Here is a 23,490-nt window from a genome sequence, read left to right on the forward strand (position 1 = left end):
TAATTGGTCCCTAAGTTGTGTTTGTATCAAAATTGTAATGGTTTATGGTTTATAATTAACCACACAATAAAGATTATTACTATTTCCAACCACTGCTGTACTTACCAAAGGATGCTTGTTTCTGGTCCAGGAAGTTTCACGTTCTGGCAGTTCTGGCTGGGCTCTTCCCTTGGGGAGCAGAGTCAAGACTGATTTGCATATGGCTCAGTCCAAACTGGGGTAGCATGGTGAGCAAAACAACGATGGCTTTAAGCCATATCTGTGACAGGGGTGAATGTCTGACAATGTTCAGCATTCCGTTCATGATCTTTTTGTGCTGCTATAAGTCGCCCTTATTGGGAAGGGTATGCCCAGACATTGGCCCCATGCTCACTTCGTCACTGGATTCAAGTTAGCCTGGTTGATTACAGGGTGATACCTCGAAACTGGTCCCAGGATACTTACTTCTGGTCCGGGAAGGATCTGGCTTGGCAGGTCAGGACTGGACTGTTCCCATGGTGAGCAGGGTCAAGACTGATTTGCATATGGCTGGGTCCAACCTGGGGTGGCATGGTGAGCAAAAAAAGATGCATTTATCCCAGATCTGTGACTGGGGGTGAATGTTCAGTATTCCTTCCATCATCCTTTTGTGTACGTACCACCAAGACATCTTATAGTAGCCCTCAAAAATATTTTCTGATCCCACCAGTATCCCTGGGAACCTGTACAGGCTAAGGAATATGATGAGACTTTCAAAAGGTGTGTTGACAATGAAAAACACATTTTATTGGAAGCTTTCAAATAAGTCTGACATCAACCATAATCCACAGAAACATCATAATGACTATATTCCAGTGCATGCACACACATTACAATTCCGCCTTCTTTAGCACACATACAGCGCAAATACAACCCTTTCTCTACCAAAGTGGAGGAATCTTCATAAAGATGAGTACAGTCCATAACACTATCCTTGTGCCTCGCTGCTAAGCCGTCTGTCTGCATGTCACTGTCTTCACCACATTGCTCTTCTCTCAACACACCCCATGAACTACCCATAGCTTGTTCTAAAAATCTCTAAATTGCCAGAATCGGTTGTTATGTTATGTTATTTGTACACTTCTATAGCGCACGGCCACTCCACTGGAGTATCCCGGCGGTTCCCTAAGAGCCTTCCTTATAAAACATCCTTAGAAACCAATATACTGCAAATCACAAGGTTAAACTCCACCATTTTGATTTATGACCACTAATACTTTCAGTTCAGTCTCTACCACTTTGTTCTGACCTTTGCAATGCATGCAAAGACCATTTATACATGCATTGTTAACTTCACTGCACTGCCAAACAATAGATACACTTATGAATGTTCCAGAAATGCAGCCCACCTCTTTATATTTGAATCCAGTTTACTCTACACACTGTTACTGGATGAACTTCACATTTATTTACCTCCTTCCATCTGTCGTAATATGTCTTTTGCCTGAGTTGATTCTTCAGTAATTGTCCATAGTTCCATAATCACATCTATCCTGACACTGTCTTCTGGTTCCTCCTTAATTTAGCGGTTTATTTAGAGCTAGCGGTTTGCCCGCAAGCCCATCAGATCAGTGAAGACTCAGGCAGGAAGCACCCTTCCCTATTTAGAGACCCTACTTGCCTGGTGGGGATCTCCAAAGCCTTCAGAACACTGATATTGCCACAGTTACTCGGAAAGCAAATATGTTTGCCGAGAGGGGGCCATGTGTTTTTGGTCCAGCTCAGCAAAGATTTTTATTTTCCAACAACAAAACCCTATTTTGCGACCCGATACTTAAACAATAAACACAAAAATATTGGCATTCAGTACCTGCTGTGCTCCACTGAAGAGCTCATGAAGAGCAAAGCGCATGTGTCTCGGGCAAAGAAAATGAAAGATTTGAAGAAAGTAGTAGTTATCAAGCTAAGAAAAGAAAAATTGGAAGAAATTGATACTTAGCACGCTTTTCATCACTAGGAGGGCTACTGATCTTGTTTCACTTGAAACCCACAGCTGAAGGCTATTGGTGATCGTCAGTCCGATTTTGAGCGCTGCCAAATGGAGGATTCTATAAAGAATATTGATGTAAAAAATATAAAAATATTTCAAAAACAACAATATTGTAAACAAAATAAAGAAATAACCAATGTTGCCTATGCAATAAAGCTACGGAAGCTTAACAAGACTCATGAAATCCAAAATATCAAACTACCAAAAATTAACAAAATTATAAATAAATGTACATTTGTACCCACATTTAACATTTTCAAAATAAAATGAATCTACATTAAATTGGAAACACAACCACTAATAAGTGTTGAGCATTAATAGTGCAAATAAAAACAAGTCTCTAACCAACTAATGAAATCACATTTAAAAACAGTTAACAAATAGAAACAATTTTCCGGTGTGCACACAGCATAAAATGGCTACTGAAAATAAAATAGTTGAAAGTGTTAGGGACATAACACTTGGAAGTTTGCCTTTTCTGTAGGCTCACCCTGATTTTATTTTTGGCCTATTTGCTGAATCCTTTTTTAACTGGCTATAGAACTTTGTGCACTTTACCCTATTTACAAGTGGCAAAGTGTTTGTTCTCTTCCTTTCAACATAGTAAAACTGGTATACTCCTGATTGGCATATTTAACTTACCTATAATTCCCTAGTATATGGTACACCCACAGCCTGCAAGTTAAATGTCACCAGTGTGCTGCAGCACTTGTTGTACCAACAACTATGGTAAAAGAGTAAAGCATGTCTCCAGGCCTACAACTGTAGCATGGCTGTGCAGATTTAAACTGCCAATTCGGCTTGTCAAAATAAACCCTCTTGACTTGCCTAAACCTTCCTTTTGAACATTAATGTCACATCTAAGGTAGGCCCTATTGCCTAAAGGCCATGGTGCAGACTATTCAAAAGTAGGACATGTAGACATTTAATATTAGACATGTCCTTATAGTTAAAAAGCATGAACGCTATTTTCACTGTAGCAAAGCTGGCTGTTTCAATGGGGAAATGTTGGATTACAACACCTTATAATGCTAATTTTGGATTGGTAACAGTTAGAGAAACATTTCAAGGAAACAAATCCAATATAATAGCAAAGTCAAAATTTGGCTTGCTATTACAGAAAAGGTACTTTGGAAAAGTTACCTTTTGTCTGCCTAAAGCCTCTTGAGGCTTTTCTGTAAGTATTCAATTATCATCTGGAAGCTTGATTGCCCATATGCAGCCTGTGGGTGGAGAGGTGTGAACTGCTCTCAAGACAGGGAGAATAGGCCTTGGGTGTGGGGAGGTGTTGTTCGCCTCTTGACAGGATGGCCTGGGGCTGTACCCAGACCCTTGGTGCACGTCAACAGAGCCTCCCTTGTCACAGGCACCTGAGCATGCCTTCCCTTTTCTCCTTCTGGTTAGCCAAGAAACAAGCCCAGAGGGAGGGAGAGCTGCCCCAGAACTGGTTTAAAGTGACCACCTCGGTGAGGATAGGTGCATCCTCTTTGTGATTAGAGTGTGAGATTCGTCTGGAATGTGACACCTGCTTGGCAGGTCTGCTGGGGCTTTACATATAACATTTGGTGCAAATTTCAAAGGAGAGAAACGGAATTGTAAAACATTTTGTGTGTATCTACTGTCTAGTTCCTGAAAGCTCAGTTTTGATTTTGCCAGAATTCTATCTCTGAGCTTGTTGAGGGTACAGGGACTGTCTAAAACTGGATTTTGGTATTGGATGTGGAAGGACACTGGGATTACCATAATACACTCCCAATGCACACCGCCAGCCCTCAGAACCTTAGTTTAGTATGGTCGAACACATCGGCCATCTTGAAATTGCCCTAAGTGGGTAGTGTTGGGTCCAGGAACCTTTCCTCCATTAGTTAGGACACCATTGGGTTCATTCCAACCCACTAGGTTGTGCTAGGTATACATTTGACTGCTCCAGGCACCCTCTTCATAACACTGCTGGACTCATGGAAGATCAGAAGAGGACTGAACCTGCTGACTGTGCCCTGAGCTGAGTCTAAAAGACTGGGCCTGCTGTTCCTCTTGTACTCAGGACAAAGAAGTGGACTCCAGTGGTCATAAAAGTTGACCTCCTGTTAAAGCTGTAGGGATACAGCAAGCTCCAAGAGTCCTGTCCTGCAACTGTCCAGCGGATCAGTGGCAAATGGACCTCAACTAGGTTCTGCCTGCCACCCTATGTGTCTCTAATTGTCTCACCTGTGGGACTTTAGAAATGTATTCCTGTGGTAGATAGGGACTTAGTAGACTAAAGTCAGAAGGTAAAGTCTTTTATCAGCACGAACCCGGTTGGTGTATCTGACTTCATCACGGTCAGCGTCAAATTGTGCTTAGGTCCGGATCTGCAGCAATCATCAACTATCATCGGGCACTTTGGGCTTCTGGGCACAATTTCTGCTTAAAACTTCAGGAAATCATATCTCCGGTTCCCCCTCATGGATTTTTTTATGTTTATGCCATTTTGTTTATTACTTTCTTTTTCTAATTGATTGTGGCCTTTTTAATTGCTTTGCATTTCGACTTTGTTACTGTTTCAGTAGTGAATAAATACTTTCTGCCCTGTGCTATAGCCACCAGGTAGCTGAGCTCAGGTTTAATTAATGACTTTAGTGGTTCACTCTGAAAAGGACTGAGATTATTACTTGAGGTGGGTACTTACCTCCTCAACTAATAATCCAATTTCTTACAAGAACCATACCCTAATATGACTGAAATAGAAGGACCTATAAGCCAGTATTAACTCATAAGGGCCAATAGGAATGATACTTAAAAATATTATACCAGACCTTTCTGAACAGGAAACAGGTCACCTCCCTGCCATACCAACCCTAAAAAGATTAATTGCAAGAACACAGAGGACAGCAAGGGAAACACCTAAGAAATACGAAGATACAGACCTACTCCAACAATTGCTAATCACAGATAAAAAAAGACTATTGTATTGTATGACAACTACAATAACAATACAAAAATAATCACTTATGCTACCAATAACAATTGACTAACCTTAAGTCAAAGTAACACATGGATGATGGATGGCACGTTTAAGTTGTGCCCTCCAACATTTAGTCACATGTAGCACAATACATGGACAATATCAAAATACTTTTGATTGATCCTGTTCAGGCACACTGGGGAGGGATCATAAATCAATATCAGAAAATAAACAAGACCTCCACTAGGTGTAGATTAGCCTTCATTAATTAGACTACACATGGAGTTGAAGCAATTAGCAAACATTTATTTATTTTACAAAGATTATTAAATTATAAACACTACAGCCCACTTGAGGTTTGAACATGAACATTTTGGGAAACATAACATTCAACAAATAATAAGTTGCACAACACAAACAATGTAACTGAAAGATAGCCCAATTGCAGACATAAATGGGAAGTACCCTTCAATTTATCATGAAAATCAATAAATACGAAGCCCTTTTGAGTGATTGATTATATCAATAGAATGAATAAGGTCCCAGAGGGGGTATTTTTGTTTTATTGAAAGTTGCCAAAGCCAATAGTTCAAGTGGCCTTCATAATAGACTTGTTCTGTGTTGATCAAACATTCCTCCGAACCTGAACAATACCGACAAATTACTGCAAGGTCATCATCAGGGTGTTACATTTTAGATATGTTCAAGAGCCTGTGCGCTATTGCAAGTGGTATAACTCACAAGGCTTTGTTTAGAGTCTGTTTTGTTTCCTTTTTTATTTCCTGCTTCATCCAGATCACAGTTCCGTCGTGAACCATAATAAGGCAGGCAGCTACAGATATTCTGGGAACTGTGATCTGGAAGATAAAGTGGTTTGGGGGTCATATTTACTGTTCCCACACCAAACATTTTTTTGATAACCAATTTTATTGATTTTATGAAATCGCAGCAAAAATAACACCACCAATCAAGGGCACAATATGCAAGACGAAATATAGACGAAAAGACATCACATCTGCATGTACAGCTGACAAGCATAAAGAAGGTAATGACGGTCCAGCTCCAGTCCACATTCGCATGATAGAAGCCCCAACTCTTTAGTCCTCCACCACCCCCACCCATTTGCCCCACATTCGACAAAACTTTTGCGGGCATCCTCTGGCTGCGTATAGGGGCAGTTCCTGTGCCGCGCACCAGTCCACTCCCCTACGCCTGGGCGCCATCGTAGGTGGGTCTGAATTCAGCCAATGAGCCCCTATGTCCCTCTTGGCCACCATCAGGGCAGTGTTGAGGAAGAGTTTCTCAGCCCTGGTGCTGTCCAGTCCCTCGGAGATGCCCAGGATCACATTCAAAGGAGCGAGAGGGACCTCCCAGCCCAAAACCTCAGCAAGTTCCCCGGTTATCAATTCCCAATACCTCGTGATCACAGAGCAGAGCCATACCATGTGATAGAAATCTGCTTGTGGGTGCCCCGCGGGGTGGAGGCGCAGTGGCGTAAGGTAAGCAGCGTGAAGGTGATATACTTGGACTAGGCGAAGCCTTGCACAGACTGTAATTGTTTTGGGGGTCAGCGTCCACTAGAGCCCCAATCCAACCCTCCCATATAGCCCGGAGTTGAGATAGGGAATTGGGGGGGTTATTTGTAAGGGATCGGTAGATACGGGAGACTCCCCCCTTCCCCAGATTACTGGTCATAATCTGGGCTTCCTATGGGCTGTATTCAGGTAAGGAGGTACCCTCCGAAACATGGGAGCTAAGAGCATGGTGTAATTGAAGATAGCGAAAGAACTGGGATGAGTGAAGGGAGTATCGAGTCTGCAAGTCCTGGAAGGAGTGTAAGTGAGTCCCACTCCAGATGTCGCCCAGCAGGGAGATTTCAATAAGATCCCACGGTCGGAATCCTGAAAGGTTGGCAACCTCGGAGACCGGTCCCGCACCACAGAGGAGTATACTGGGTCAGCTTACCTGACCAATGTGTGTGACGCAGAGAGGCCCGCCAGGCCAAGAATACTCCGCGTGTGACCTCCGGAAGAGCTTGGGAGACAGTGTCCCCGTAGAGCATCCCCTGAATATTAGACAGACCCAGGGTGTGTAGCTCCAGACAATATGCAGGGTCGGACCAGCCCCCATTAAACCAATCGTGCATGGTAAGGAGTCGAGTCGCTAGATAATAAAGATGCAAACTCGTCATCCCAAGACCACCGTCAAAAGGTGGGATCCGACATTGGACCAGGGCCAGCCTGGGCCTCCGCCCTCCCCATAAAAACTTAGTGGCTAAGCTGTCCATCTCTCGAAACCAGGATCTGGGGAAGGAGAGGGGCATATTGTGGAGCAGGTAGAAAAATCTGGGTAAGATCATCGTTTTAAACAAAGCTGTCCTACCAAGAGGGTTTAGCGGTAGCTTTTGCCATTTGAGGAGGTTGGCGCGGACCCGCTTAACCAGCGGGGTAATGTTAAGCGACCAAGCAAGGTCGGGGAGAAGGGCAACCCTGATCACCAAGTACTTGAAGGACTGCCGCCGAAGAGGTATCGTTGACTGCCAGTCGAAGCACTCCCGTGAGAGGTGGAGGGAGACCACCGAAGGCCAGAGGTGCGCTCAAAGAGAGTCAAGGCCTGGAGACATCTGGGCCCCGACTGAGCAGTGTCTGCTAAAAATAACAACACGTCATCTGCGTAAAGCGCGAACTTGTCCTCTACAAAGCCAGGCCAGCTCCATCCCGTGAGAGACCGGTCGGAGCGGACGAGACAAGCAAAGGGTTCCATGATCAGCGTGAAAAGAAGCGGCGAGAGGGGGCACCCTTGTCTCGTGCCCCTCCTGATAGGAAAGGGACGGGACAGAGCCCCATTTACTAGAACCTGAGCCCGAGGGCGGCAGTACAATGTCCTAACTAGATTACGGAAGGGGAGCCCAAAACCCATTTCCTCCAGCACTGCGTCCAAGTACCCCCAGTCCACCGAATCGAATTCTCAAAGTCCACAAGAAGGAGAGACAAGTAGGGAGTCAGGAGGTGCCGATTCACTAAGGCAAGGTGGAGGCATCGGAGGCAGTGCCTGTTTCCTCTAGAGGGCATAAAACCGCACGGGTCTGGGTGGACCAGCTTGGCCAGATGTGGTCGTATACGGTTGGCCAAGACGGAGGCGAATATTTTAAGCTCTGAGTTGATTAGAGAAATGGGGCGATAGTCAGAGCAACGGTTCGAGGGGGGCTGCGACTTAGGGATCACCACCACAGTGGCCAGGTCCATCTCTGGACGGAAGAAGCCGCAGTCCACCGTCTCTCGGTACATTTCCAGGAGAGGTGGGACCAGGGTGTCCCGGTAGGACGCATAGAACTCTTAAGGGAGCGCATCCGGTCCGGGCGTCTTACCTGCCGTCATGCGCGATATGGCGTCATGAACCTCCTCAGGGGAGATCGGAAGGTCAAGCGCCTCGGCCTCTGCGTCGCTAAGGCGCGGGAGGGGGAACCGCTCTCGCCGGAGGAGCTCTGGAAGAGTGAGACTAGGAGTTCGAGCCGAGTAGAGAGTGGCGTAGTAGTCAGCAAAGCATTGGGCCACTGCCGCCGGGGCGTGATGGGCTTTCCCACTCAGATCAAGCACCTCTGGGATGATACGGTTGGCCATAGGGTAGGTGGCCAGGCGATGGAGGAGCTTCCCATTTTTATCTCCCCATCCGTAGACTTGGGCCACCGAAGATCTCCAGAGCAGCTTGGCAGCCTCAAGAGAGGTCTGTCTGATCTCATCCCTCAGAAACTCGAGTCTCCTGTCTTGAGACTCGGTTCTATCTCCTGGGTTCAAGGTCTCAAGCTGGGTGGCTTGAGCCTCCAGAAGTGTGAGGCAGGAGTTGTGCGCCTCGCGGTTAAGTTTAAGTTGGCCTTTGGCAAAGCCTCGAACGGTGGCCTTCCCAACCTCCCATAGGGTACGAAAGGAGGACACTGATCCTTGATTGTTGGTGAAATAGACAAAGCTCAGTTCCCACCCACTCCCTGAATTCCTCGTCCTGGAGGAACCTGGCGTTGAGGCGCCAGATCAGACGTGAGGGCGGAGGGAGCGCACCTAATTGTAGCACCACCAGGGAGTGGTCCGATAGGCCCCTGGGAAGAATGGTGATGGTCTGGATCGCCCGACAGTCTTGGGCCGGCAAGAAGACGTAGTCTATTCGTGCATGAGTGGGATGAGAAGCCGAGGTATGGGTTTAATGTCGGGTCACCGGGTGCCAGAGTCTCCAGGCGTCCCCAAGACCTAAATTGGTAGCCCAGGTCGATAGGAGGCCTGATAGGGCAATCCTAGTAGCGGAGGGAGGCGAGGCAGTGTCTAGGCCAGGGTCCATGACCGCATTAAAGTCACCCCCAATAACAGTTGTACCCAAGGGCAAGGCAGCAATGAGGGAGTTGAGTTGTTTAAGTGTTGAAGGCAGCAGGGAGGGGGGAGAATAAACAGCAAGCAGGTTCAAAGGCCGGTCTCCGAGGGTCCCTTCCAGGAGAATGAAGCAGCCCGAGGGTCATGCGTCACTTTGCGTGTCACCAGTGGAAGACAGCGGCGCACCAGGATGGCCACCCCCGTGATCCCCTATTGAAGCCAGAGTGCCAGGCTCCTCCATAGCCATGACACACCAGGAAGGGGCAGTGGTTGCCCATCAGATGGGTCTCTGGAAGCAGGAGTATGTCTGTGGTGTGACGCTGGGCATATCGCAGGACCTCTGCGCGCTTGACCTGATCTATGTGGCCGTTAACATTCCAGGACATTATATGGAGCGGCACCGTGCCAGCATGACCATCAGGCAGGGTGAAGGCAGACAAGGGACCGGGCAGCAGGCAGGGTCAGCAGAGGCAGCCAAAGGAAGGCCGCAACAGTAGGTAATGGACAGGTTGCCATAGTGTTGGGTGATGTGTGGTCGTCTCGATGTGGAAGGAACTTGTTGGTGCAATAAACAATAAAAACCAACAATACAAACTGGAGCCGCAGCTCCGTCCCCCCCCCACCCCCTCTCCCCCTCCCCATACTTCGGGAACAGAAGCATCTGTTGCCAAAACAGTGGATAACCAGGGAAGAACCAAACTAAAATGCTTGGGAACAGGGAATCGTGGAGGACCCCTCCTCATGGTAGGATGTTCATAGCTGTGTCCATCGGGATATAACAGTAATAACTAGCCAAAGTATACACTCTAGAATGGGTTCAATAGCCATCCTGGGGTACAGGTGGCCTCAAGCAGGGCCTGGTGGAAACATCTGGCTGAGAGAAAGGTCCGTGTCGGGGAGATCCAGCAGCGATGGAGGGGGCGATGCAGTTCCTGGAGCCGAGCGGCCTGGTGAGCCAGAGCATCTCCGAGCGGGGGTGGCCCCGGTGCGCGATCCGGAGGCAAGCTGTCGAGGACCCAACGGAGAGTCTGAATGGGCGCGTCTCTGGCCCCTGCGCCTATTCGAGCGATTTCATTTTGGCTGGAGAACTGGCATGTCGCGCTGGGCGCCCCCAGCACTGTTGAAGGTGGTCGGATTCGGGGCGCTGAGTCGCATGGGACGTTCTTCCGTTGCCCATGCCCAGGCCTCACCTGGATCATCGAAAAAGAGAGTTCTGTCCTGAAACACCACTCTCAGACGGGCCGAGAAGAGGAGCTTGTATTGTATGTTAAGGGAGCGCAGCTTCTGCTTAACTTCTCCGAAGGAACGATGCTGGCCCTGGACCTCGCGGGTGTAATCAGGAAAAATCATGATTGTCCGATTCTCGTACTGAAGATGCTGTTGCTTATGGGCTTCGGTCAGTATAGAGTCCCAGTCCTTGAAGTTGAGGATTCGCATGATGATCGGCCTGGAGGGCGCTCCTGGTTGGGGCCGGGGCGCAAGCGAGCGATGAGCCCATTCGATCACGAACCATGGGGAGAGGGAGCCCTAGCGCAGCCACCGCTCTACAAAGTCCACCGTCCGGCCTTGCTCCACGCCCTCTGCAAATCCAACCAGACGAAGGTTATTACGACGGGACCTGTTTTTGGCATCTTCAGCCCACCGGTGCAGCTCCTGGGTGTGAGATTGGAGTCGGGTAACCTGGGTCTTGAGCTGTTGAACGTCGTCTTCTATGGTAGAGATGCGAGATTCAGTTTCTTTAATCCGGGCGGTGGCGTTGCAGAGATCCTGCCTGATAAGGGTCATGTCAACCCTGACTTCTGCGATCTTGCTTTCAACCGAGGATTGCGACGCTTGAATGGCTTCAATCGTGGATAGGTCTGCAGCAGTGGGGGCCCCTTTATTCGCAGCCCCCCCAGTCGCCCCGGTGTCCGTGGTGGTGAACCGGTCAATCTTTGTTTGGGTGGCAGGAGTCTTAGGTACTCTGTCTCGACCCATGGTCACTCCCCAGCAGAAGGGAGGGATGCGGCTCGGTCCCAAGAAGTCCGGCGGGGAGATGAAGAATTAAGAGGCGGCTGAGGCGGGAGGGGGCCGGGCTCGGCCACACCACACCTCACCATCTGATCCACCACTGGCGTCCCCGGGCAGCGGGCCCACAAGCGTCCGTGGGAGGGAGTCTTAAGCGTATAGGGCAGCAGCAGAGGTCCAGGGCAGCAGTGGACTCGGGGCCAAAGGTCCGGTGCGGGCAGACATGCCCCCAGAATACAGCAGCGGTGGATGACCCAGGACCAAGGGAGGGGCCGGAGGAGAAGGCTAGAGGACCATTCGCGCTCCGCCACTCAAAGTTGTGGCCAAAACCCCCCAGGGAGCCGTCAGATCTCCGCCCCCAGCATTGTATTGCCCTTTAGAGAGTCACCGCCGGCCGAAATGGCGGCCAAGGCATTCCCGACAACCCACTAGGTCCTGGGAAGGGAAGTACAGCAGGTCAGGCCGTCGCAGCCAGGGCGTAGGAGGTAGGGCCTTCCAACTGTGGGGTCTCACCAGATGCTTGGGGAGCGGGGGAGGAGGCGGGGAGGAGGAAAGAGGTGCCGTGCCAGCCAGTGGGACCCCCCTGCCGCCCGATCAACAGACAAATCCTCACCCCAGACCCAGGCGCAGCAGTACCCCCACCCCTTACCTCCAAGCAGGTCCTCCGTGTGCTCACTGCTCACAGCAGGCCTCTCACCAGAAGGCGGCCCGCAGCGTCTGCAGCGTCAGTCTAGGCCTCGGGGGCAGCAGGAATGGGCCAGTCACCTCCAGGCCTCCCTCACAAGCTCTGCAGGGTCACTGCTCACGGCCGGCCGGTAGAAGGAAACCCCGCAGCACCGCCACTACAGAGCATGGGAGCAGGTCTGGTCCCCCTCGAAGCAGCAAGCGAGCCCTGGAGAGGAGCGCAGCGGATCATCGATTTGCGGCCAATGTCATCTCAGTCACTCCGGATCTCAGCGCTCTGACAGACAATCTCCCCGGCCGCCCAAAACGCCAGAGACCGGGGCAGTCAGGCGTCGCCAAGGGGAACCGGCTTACACAACCAGCCGGTGAGGCGCCAAACGCACTAGGAGCTTTCACACCGCAGGCAAGGCCGGCCAGGATCACAGGGCCGGCGAAGGGTCGAAGATTTCTCCGGCGGCCGCTGCCATCTTGGGGATGACGCGCGGCGGGTTCGGGAAACCAGGGCAGTCTGCACAGCCTGGAAATCGCCTCACATCATCTCAGAAGAAGCCTCAGGGGCCCCCAAGCAGCTAGGTACCAGTTGTGAGGTTCAAGGGGATCCCAATGACGGCGGATGGCAGAGCAAATGACGGAGGGGTCCGGAGCACTCCTAAGGTGCGACCACCATCTTGACGCTCTTGGCCACGCCACCCCCACACTAAATTTAACCCCATTTGGGAATGTGAACTCCACATTTAGCCACATTAAGGAAAGTGATAGACTTTGGGAAGGATTTAGATTTATTTTTCCCACCTGAAAGTTAATCACATTGGGGGAAGTGTTGGACTTTGAGAGGTGCAGATTTACTATTCTCACTCCAAGTTTAAGCACATTAGGAAAAATTTTGTATTTTGGATGGGGGGTGTCAAATTGACTGTTTCCACTCCACATTTGACCAAATTGGGTAAAGAATTTGACTTTGGGGTGGGGGGTAGAATTACTTTACCTACTCCACACTTAACCACATTGGAGAACGTGTTGGACTTTGGAGGGTTCAGATTTACTATTTCCACTCCAAACTTAATCACATTCAGGAAAGTGTTGGACTTTAAGGGGTTCAAACTTACTATTCCCACTCCAAACTTAAACACGCTGGGGGAAAGTGGTGGACTTTGGGGGTGGGAGTCACATTTTCTACTACAAATCCAAACTTCACCACATTGGGGAAAGTGTTGGAAGTTGTGGGGTACTGATCGAATTGCACTCCAAACTTAAATACGTTAGGAAAAATGCTTTTCAAAATTAACTGCTACCACAAATTTATGATTAACATTACATTGAAAAGAATGCATCACAGAAATCCATTTCAATTACCCTCCAACACAACATAAAAAAGCAATTAAGATTAGTTGTAAATTAAAAAAAATAGATATATTCTCTATAACTTTCAAATTACTAACTATAATTAATGAAAGAAATGTTAAATGTGAGAAGAAAAAATGAAACTTTTTAATGTTTAAAATTAAATAAATAGTAATTTAAATCTCCCAATCTAAGAAAAGTAAAAAAGAAACACACATTTCAAAAGACCTTAATTTAAAACCGAAAAATATATTTAAATGAATTGCAGTATTTTACTGAATAAAAAATCAAAAACAAATATTTTCAATTATCAACAAATCAAGAAATGTTATCAAACAATATACTAAAAGTAAATCATTAGCAATGTAAAAAATATAACAAAAGTAGAACAATTTTTAAATTTTTTTAATGCACTACTTATACATATTTGGATTTTACATAAATAAAAAAATATAAGATATCATTTCTTAAAAAGTAATATATTCTATTCTGAAAAAATAAAAATAAATATTAACACTACAAGTTTAAAAATACCAAATATAGATAATTAAAACTTTTAAACTACTCACCACACTATTCTTCTGTAAACCAAACATCTGCTCAAAAGTATTATACAAAAAAAATAATTTTGATAACAATTATAATATCTCAAAACAAGATAATGCACAAAGTACACTTAAAACAATATAAATCGAAACACTTGAGAAACAACAATATTTTTAACAACGATATTAAAAAATATGTTTAAAAAATGATAATCTTACCTACGATATTCTAACTCACAGTAGTTTTAACATCACAATATTTTAAACACAATATTTGTGGCTCAGAGTATTCTTTCCATGATATTTTGGCAGAACACACAGTAAAGGTCTGAACTGATGGAGATTTCCCAGCTTTTCTATCCCTCTTCTTTGTTCTCAATATCCAGCCTCATCCTCATTCTCTGACTCCTCTCAGTTATAGATGGAAACCTTGTAAGCCCGAATTGTGCTGCAGGAGTGTAAAAAGGTCAGGCAGTTTCAATCGATAACCTTTAAATATTGCCCGGCGGTAATCGCCTCTAATACCATTCGATAATTATCAAACAAAGAGGCAGGCGCTGGAGACTGGAAGGCAGGAAACAAAGGTTTTATTTCCGACGGAGCAGAACACGTCTGATCGGACAGCAAGGTATCGTTTCGAGGTGCTCCCTCAGCATCTCTGAGACCTGGTCTCTTATACACAATTGTATTACTTTATTACAGGTTTATTATACATGGCACATTCCTGAGATTGCTTTGATACATGAAAGGACATCCTCGGAGTCCCCGCCTCAGGCCCGTTCCCACACATAGCTACAGCAGAAGTCCCCACCCCACCCACAGTAGGAGATGGCTATCACACAGCTGGACATCCCACTGATTCCCGGAATGTGTGCGACTTGGTCGGGTCTCATGGGGTGGGGGCCTTGATCAACTGTAATTCCTTTGAAGAGGGGTGATTCCTTACAGTGGGAGCAATAAACTGCATCCGCAGGGCTAGGTGATGGCCTGGGATCGGTTCAGACAATCGGGCACAGAGGAAGGGGGTTATCAAAAGGGTGTGTGATCATGTAAGGGATGAAGGGAGGTGTTGGTCAGGCACGGGATGTGGTTCCAAGGCCGAGTCGCGCAGGAGGAGAGGTTTTATGGCCCGTGCATGAGAGAGCGGGGGTGGTCAGCACGTGGGGGGGTGTTCGCAGCGCCAGAGGGACGCGCTAGTGATCGGTAATGAGCAGGGAGAGAGGCCATGGTGCCTAAAATGGCTGCCGTGTGTTCTTACGTACGGTGCTGGGGAAGAGGCAAGATGGTGCAGATAATGTTCAGTTACGAATTAAATTTCGACAGGAGTTGCTATATCACTTACATGGATCCCCCCCTGCTTTCATCCGGGAGGTCCTGTATTTTACTGGTTGCATTTTGCCTGACTACATTTGACCAGGACTCACAAGGGAGCGTTGAGAGAGAGTCGAGAGACGAGACCTCCCTGACCATGTGGCCCCCTGAGTCTGATGCGAGGCATCACGCACAGTCCTGCACAACTTCAATTAAAATTGGCATTGGCAATGCCCTACTCTCTCTGATGAGAGACTGCTTGAGGCTCAATCTCCTCACAGTGCTGAGCACAGGACTCAGATGATTTAAATGAATTGAAAATGATGAAACCTAAAAGAATGACACCATGGAAATGAAATATATTTGTTTGCAATGATGAGGTCCCTATAAGGGATGAAACCCATTGGCTGGGTCTGGGAGAAAATAATTGGAAACTGGTTAACAATAAAGAGCAATGTATGAAAAAAATAAAAATTCCTGGAGATTTATTGACAAAAAAAGGAAAGACTTTATATAGGAATATCTGTATCTAGAGTGCTTAGAGCTATATGCAATAGAATCATGGTTTTATGAGAAAAACAAAGAGATAAAATGTTGCCCTCCTCCTAAAAAGCATTTTAGTCCAGCCTGTACTGCCAGGCCAGGTCATCCTTGGACCGGAAACAAGCATCCTGGGAACAGTTTCGGGGTGCACCCCTCATCAGCCAGGCAAGCTTGAATCCATTGGTGAGCACGGGACCCACCTGCGGGCATACTCTTCCCATTAGGGAGACCATAGCAACACAAAGAAAGATGATGGACAGAATGCTGAACATTGTCAAACATTCACCCCCAGTACAGAAATCTGGGTCTAAATCCATCTCTTTTTTGCTCACCACATTTTCAGCATGTTTGGAGTGGAATTAACGTAAACCATGAATTGTTGCTTATTCTGGTACTTTGGAGCATCAACTATGCTTGTTACTCAACCTAGCTTGGGCTGATGCCACCCCTTGAGTTTACAAGACCAACACATTCTACTTACTAATTCATCAAGTATTGGCAAACCCAATAGGTTTCGCCTATGAAAAATGTATTGGGTTTGTCAATGTGTTTTAGACGTTACACAACAGCACGGGCTGCAGTGCAAAATGGCTTAAAGTAAAGAAAAAAGCGCTATGATGCGGCTAGCCACATCATAGTGCTTTCTTCTTCTTTCAGCCATGTTGCATAGCAGGCCGTGCTGCTGTGCAATATGTTTAAAAAAGCGGGGTGGGTAAGCACCACAAGGGGAGGAGGGAGCGGCAACAATGGACAGCGGGAGGAGGGGTGTTCGCAGCGCCAGAGGGACGCGCTGGTGACCGGTAATGAGCAGGGAGAGAGGCCATGGTGCCTAAAATGGCTGCCGTGTGTTCTTACGTACGGTGCTGGGGAAGAGGCAAGATGGCGCAGATAATGTTCAGTTACGAATTAAATTTCGACAGTCCTCCCTTTTAACATATCTCGCCAGCTTGTTAGTTCGGATCTATCCCCATAATATTACGTACTTCTACCTCATACAGAGCTTTCATACGTTCAGTTTCAAAGTCCAGAGTCTTAGGGCAGATACAGTTTGCAAAAAGTGAACACAGAGGTGGCAAGCATTGAATACCCAGGCAGCATCCACATAGTATCACGATTGGTATTAGGATAAACGTGAACAACCTCCACCCCCAGTTTCTCACAGTGTCCCAGAACCAGCTCCCAAGCGACCATCCTTCTTGTTCCTGATGAACCTCTGAGGAAAGTCTGTGGAGGTGTTCAATTGCTATGTAGACTGAGGGTGAGTTATCCGGTACGTAGGTACAACAGCTGGATCCAATGATGCGGCACGCTCCTCCACGGTCAGCAAGAACCACGTCTAGAACGAGGCGGTTCTGAAGAGCCACCAGGCGGACGGCCTGAAGCTCGGCGGTGTTGTTGGCGAGGATGCCAGCTGTAATGTTCATTGTTGTCTCAACTGCCTGGGTCAAATGTCGGATGGCACGGCTGTTCGCCATCGGACCCCAAAGCGGAACAAGTCCCTTTACTGCAACCAGGAACTGTGCTCTGGTGGAGTCGGCTCGCTCAATGTCCCTTGCACACTTCTGCCGGTGGTGGTTTGCAGGAGCCACATACGTCGGAGGAAGGATAAAAGCGATATAACAGGTGCCCCCCCAGCCTTTTGGAAGCCAGGTGTAGGCCTTAGTACCACAGACGAAGTACATATTTGGGGAGGTAACAAAAGAGGGTGGATCAACTGAGTCTAATGTTCGAGTGATGTGGCAGGAACTGTGGCCCACCAACTGCGTTCCCAGGCCTTCGATGCATACAAGACCTGAGACGTTGACAACAGACAGGGCCACCGTCAGGGTGGCGGCTGTTCGTTTCCGGAGGTAAGAGAAGGTGGGTCTGGCTGGATTGTTGAACACCTGCATTTCAACTCGTTCTTTGGCAGGAATGTCCATAGGAAAAGAGGCGTTTGATGTCAGAGGGCAAAAGGGAGCATAAGTTCTTCCTGTTTTGTTCAGCCAGAGCCCATGATAGAAGTGTGACACAGTTTTGCTGGAGGTGGCATTATCTTTGTAACTCTCTTGTAAGAGGATCAACCAAGCGAGGCAGGAACCATGGAGAGAGAAAGGCGAAGAGATGAAAGGGATAGAGTGTCCAGTGGCATGTGGTAGCAATCCACAGATCCAGCAATTCGTGGCATTAGCGGCAAGATTGTGTTGGTGTAGCAACTGCACAAAAGAGTTATTCCAGAACTCCTTACACCTTTCTCGGAGTTGAGGTGAAAGTGAGATCAGATGGTGTTCTTTCATGGTGGTAGGCTGAGCAGTGGTTAGCAATGTCTTATGAGCGGGTGCACTCTCTTCCACAATCCAGAAGGTGGGCATGAGGAGGAGGGAAAAGAGAAGGGCGATGAAAAGTGCAATAGTCTTTGGGCTGTGCATTTTGTCAGTCTTTGGGTCTTTGTAGTGGATCTTCGGACGTCCGATTGCTTCCATCATCTTCAAGGGACTCGGTAGCGGGCAGAACCACAGACTTCGTTTAGCTTCTCTTCTGGAGGCCTCTGTTGTGTTTAGGCTACCGCTCTGAGATTTAACTTAGTCAGTGGTCTGTTTAGCCGAAATTCCCTCCTTTCGACGCAGATTATACCCTTCTTTGGATGGCACAGTGGGATCGGGAAATTTTGCCAATTCAAGTGTCTCTGTATCAGGGTAACAGTTCAGGGATGGTCGGTCTTTGTCCAGGAGCTCCTCTTGGGTGGTGACGTTTTCAGTTGTCGCCAGAGTCGAGGATATCTTCTTGCAGTGATGTGCATGCAGCCAGTTACGCTTCCCCTCCACTCGAAGAGCTGTTCGGGTGGTGATCAAGACTTGCCAGGGGCCCGTCCACCGGGGCTCCAGACTCTTTTCACGCTGGAAATTTCGCACTAGGACGAAATCGCCGGGTTGGATGTCATGTCCGGGGCCCCTGGAAGCATCGGGGATGGCCTGCAGCACCTGTTGATGGATAACAGACAGCGTTTTAGTCAAATTATGCAAATAGTCAGACATGAGGACGTCTGGGACGTCGTGAATGGATGTCGGTTTTGGTGCAGTCCAGAGGTTCATGGGTCGCCCGACGACGACCTCGTAGGGGGTTAAGTGGTGTTTGGTAGGGGTGGAACGCATTGATAGCAATGCCAGTGGGAGAGCGTCTGGCCATTTCAGTCCCGTGGTGGCTACTATTTTGGCTAGCTTGAGCTTCAGTGTGGCATTGTGTCGCTCAACCAAGCCTGCAGATTGGGGGTGGAAGACCGCATGAAACTTTTGCTTCACACCCAACCCCTTCAAGATGAGTTGGATAACTTCGGCTACGAAGTGGGGGCCGTTGTCGCTCCACAAAATTCGACAAAGGCCGTAACGAGGGAAGAATTCCTTCAGTAGTACCTTTGCAGTAGTCATGGCAGTGTTGTCGCGGGTTGGATAGGCCTCCACCCATTTGCTAAATGCGCACACAACAACAAGCACGTACTTCAGGCTTTGGCACCTTTCTAGTTGGATGTAGTCCATTTGAAGGACTTCAAAGGGATGGTCAGGGACCCCAAACCCTCCCCGGGGTACAACGGCTCCTTTCCCAGGGTTGTGTTGCAGACATATTAGACATTGTTGAACCAGGCGTTTAGCTGAGTCTGGGATCCTGTCATTGTGCCAAACTTTGGAGATGAGTTCGATCATGGGGGCAGATCCTATGTGTGCGGGGGAGTGTGCCATGGTTAGTATGGGAATCAGATATGAGTCGGGTAGCAACCATTTGTTCGTGTCTTTAGTCCGCCAGCAGCCTTCATCGTCTTTCAATCCCACCCGTGCCCATTCAGTCAATTCGTGTGGTGAGCTGGCCAATTGGATGTCCCTAATGGTTTCCCTAGCATCCTTCCATTTTTCAGCTTGTGACCTAGTCACGTACATGCGTGTCGTCGTCCTATTCTCGGCTGTGGTTCGGGCAGTGATGTCAGCCAGCGCATTTCCCTGTCCAATAATGTCCGTCACCCTTTTGTGCGCCTGGCATTTGATCACAGCTAGCCGTTTGGGGAGGAGGACTGCTTCGGTCAGAGCGGAGACTAGATCTCCATGCCGGATGGGTGTGCCATGTGAAGTCAGGAATCCCCTCTCCTTCCACAAGAGCCCAAAATGATGAACCACCCTGAAGGCATACTGGCTGTCTGTGTAAATGTTTGCGGTCGTCCCTGCTGCTAGAATGCACGCTCGTGTGAGAGCAATCAGTTCTGCCGCCTGTGCAGATCGCTGTGTAATGCGGGCTGTCTCAATTATCGTTCGGGCCGTGGTGACTGCATAGGCAGCTGAGGTGGTGCCGTCGGGGAGCTTGATGCAAGAGCCGTCTACCCATAGCTCTCCGTCAGGGTCTGGGAAGGCAGTGTCTCGGAGGTCAACCCTACTCCTAGTCTGTTCGTCCTTGAGGGTCACACAGTCATGTATAGGGGATACATTGGGATCAGTGTCAGGGAGAGGTAACAAGGTGGCTGGGTTCAGAGTGGTACATCGTTTCAGTGTGATGTAGGGTGCAAGCAGAGTCAGTTCGTAACCAGTCAGTCGTGCGCTAGTCAGGTGTTGAGTCTTAGTTTGGTTCAGGAGGGTGTCAACCGCATGGGGTACTAACACTGTGAGGGAGTTCGAAAGTACGATCCCCTCACTTTGTCAGATAGAGACAGCAGCGGCGGCTACTGCTCGTAGGCAGGCAGGCAAGGCTCTGGCTACGGGGTCAAGAGTGGCGGAGAAGTAGGCACAAGGGCGTTGCTTGGGGCCTATGGATTGAGTTAGAACAGACAACGCGCATCCCTCCCTTTCGGGGGTGAAGAGGGAAAAAGGCTTAGTGTAGTCTGGGGTTCCTAGGACTGGTGCTGAGCAAAGGGCATCTCGCAATTCTTTGAAGGAGGATTGGCATTCGGGGGTCCAGGGGAGTGGGAAGGGGACATCTTTAGCCAGCAGGGAAAGCAGAGGTTTTACGATAAGGCTGAAGTTTGGCAACCACTGTCGACAGAAGGAGGTGAGGCCTACCAGAGAGCGAACTTGCTTCTGAGTTTTGGGAACAGGGCTTTCCAGAATGGTCTGAATTCGGTCAGGCGTAAGCTTCCTCCCGTCTTTGGAAAGGAGGTGGCCTAGGTATGTCACTTGGGGTTGGCAGAATTGCAACTTCTTCCTAGAGACCTTGTGACCATTCTCCGCGAGGAAGTGGAGGAGTTGGATGGTGGCCGTGACTGCAAGCGAAGTGGTGTCGGCCGCCAAAAAAATATCATCAACGTACTGTATTAACACCACTCCATCCGGTAGTTGGACAGCGTCCAGCTGTCTCTTGAGGGCCTGGCTATAGATGCTGGGACTTTCAGTGTAGCCTTGGGGTGCTCTACAAGATCTGTACGAACGGGCTTTTAAGGTGAAGCCAAAGAGGTAGCGGCTGTCTGGGTGGATGGAGATGGAGAAGAATGCGTTCTTGAGATCGATGACAGAAAAGGTGGTGGCAGTGGACGGAATCAGGGTCAGAATGGTGGTGATATCTGAGACTACGGGATACTGAGGCACAACTACTTTGTTAACCTCTCGTAGGTCAATGATGAAGCGGTACGCTTTCTCATCTCCCTCGCCTTGTTTCTTTACAATGGGTAGGATAGGGCTGTTACAAACATTACTAACTACTTCTTCTACCACTCCTGCATCGACTAGGGACTGGATAATCTTTACCAATGCCTTCTCACCCTCGGACGATATCCGATACTGTGGGAGTTTTGGGAGAGCTACGTCCTGTCGAACAGTTATATGTACAGGGTCGATCATCATGCGTCCTACGTCTGAGTCAGTTTTGGCCCATAGGTACGAGGGTAAGGTGTCGAGTAGGGACAAGTCAGCATCGGTCATGGAGAACATACGTCATGTAAGACAAGGCCCAGACAGATTTGGGTTATCATACAGTATGACTCGAACTCCGTCGGGGGAACACCTAATGGTAGCTCGGAAATGTTTTAGCAAGTCAAGACCCATAATGGCGTCGGGGGTGTTGGAGGAGAGCAGAAATGTTGTATCAGTGGTGTTATTTTCCAAATCAAAGGAGATCGGTATGGACAAGGGATTAGTGGAGGGCGTTCCATCAAAACCTTTTGATGTTACATGAGAGCCAGACAAGGGTGCCCTTGGAATCAGTCGTTTAGATAACGCACTACGTGTCGCCCCAGTATCTACCAAAAATGGAGACTTCGTGCCCAGGACCTTAGCGGTGACGTAAGGACCTTGCTGGTCAACACAGAGCTCAACTGGATCCCTCCCTTGCCCCTGGCGGTCCTATGCAAAGTCATGGGTGTTCTCGTAGTCAGACTGTTGGTACTGGTTCTGTCGGGGACGGTCAAATGTGTTCGTCTACCTGGCCTGTCGTTGGTGTCATTCGTGTACCCTCGTCCCTGTCCTCTATTTCTGGGGCCATTCGCTACGTCTCTTGCTTCTCTATTTTTGTTCATTTCCAGAAGGGTCGGGCACTGAGATTTCCAATGCCTGAATCCCTTGCAGAACGCACACTGATTCTCATCAAAGTCCTTACGTCCAGCATAGGGTGCGGGTGTATGGTCTCTAGGGGGTAGTTTTCTAGGAGCAGTTGGTTGATAATTTCCCTTGGAAGGTTCCCTTCCTATTGTCACCCCCTGCAACTGTGTGATCATTACTCTTTCCTTCAGGTCCTTTTTCTTTCTCTCGGACGCCCTATCGTTCTCGTTCTTTTGGTGTTCGTAGTACTGGGCCATCTGAAGGATAGCCGCGGGTTTGGAGGCCGCCCAACTACTCTCACTAGTCTGTAATTTCTGAGAGACTTCCTGCGACAGACCCTTAACGTAATTCTGGACAAAAAGGTGATGTCCGGTTGCAGTGGTCATGTCCTGGCCACTATAATCGGAAAACACTGTCTCGAATCGTGAGAAGTATTCCGATACGTCTTCCTGGGGTTTCTGGCGGCAAGCCGTTACTATCGACCAGTCTACCTTCTTTTCTGGGATCAGGGTCTTTAATTTCTGGACAATCTTGTCTGGGAGTTCCAATATGGCCTTTAAGGGTTTCTGTCCAGGGTCTCGCTGTTTATCTATGGTATCGAGTTGTACCCAGGTATATCCAAACGGCTCAAAGTGGTTGACTCTCCGGATTTGCTTCCACACATCAGCCGGCAGACATAACCCGAAAAACAAATCGATGTCCGCTAGGGTCATTATTGTTGAACCTAAGGCTGTGCCTAGTTCAGTGTAAAAGGCAGTCGGGTTCTTTCTCAAATCGGGTAAGGACTTTCTGAAAGTCAGGATGTCTTGTCGGTCCCATGGTTGATAGACCCAGTTATACACAACCCTCCCCTTCGCATCTTGGTGGTTGATGTCATCGTGTGTTCCCTGACCTCGTGGGGGGACCCAGTAGGGAGCGGCTTCCTTGATGGGCATCATGGTATCAGTTTTTTCTGCCTGGGGTTCAGTCGCTACGGGGTTTCTGTTTTGGCTTTCTGTCTTTGTTCTTTGAGGTGACGGAAGACTTCAAGCGTACGCGTGAAGAGGTCCGTCACATCGCCCTTGCTTTCATCACCAATGTCAACTTTTCTATACAAAGTCGCTAAGCTCTCAGGACCCTTATCCTGGTATCTATCCTCATAGGCATTTAGGGTGTGGTAACAAAACCGCACGACAAAGTGTCGTCTGTGGCTATCGGAATATGAATTGAACATAACCGTCACATATTCCTCACTTTCCTTCTGTTCTACTAACGTTCTCACTACCTT

Source organism: Triturus cristatus, chromosome 8, assembly GCF_964204655.1.
Source record: "Triturus cristatus chromosome 8, aTriCri1.1, whole genome shotgun sequence".
Lineage (NCBI taxonomy): Eukaryota > Metazoa > Chordata > Amphibia > Caudata > Salamandridae > Triturus > Triturus cristatus.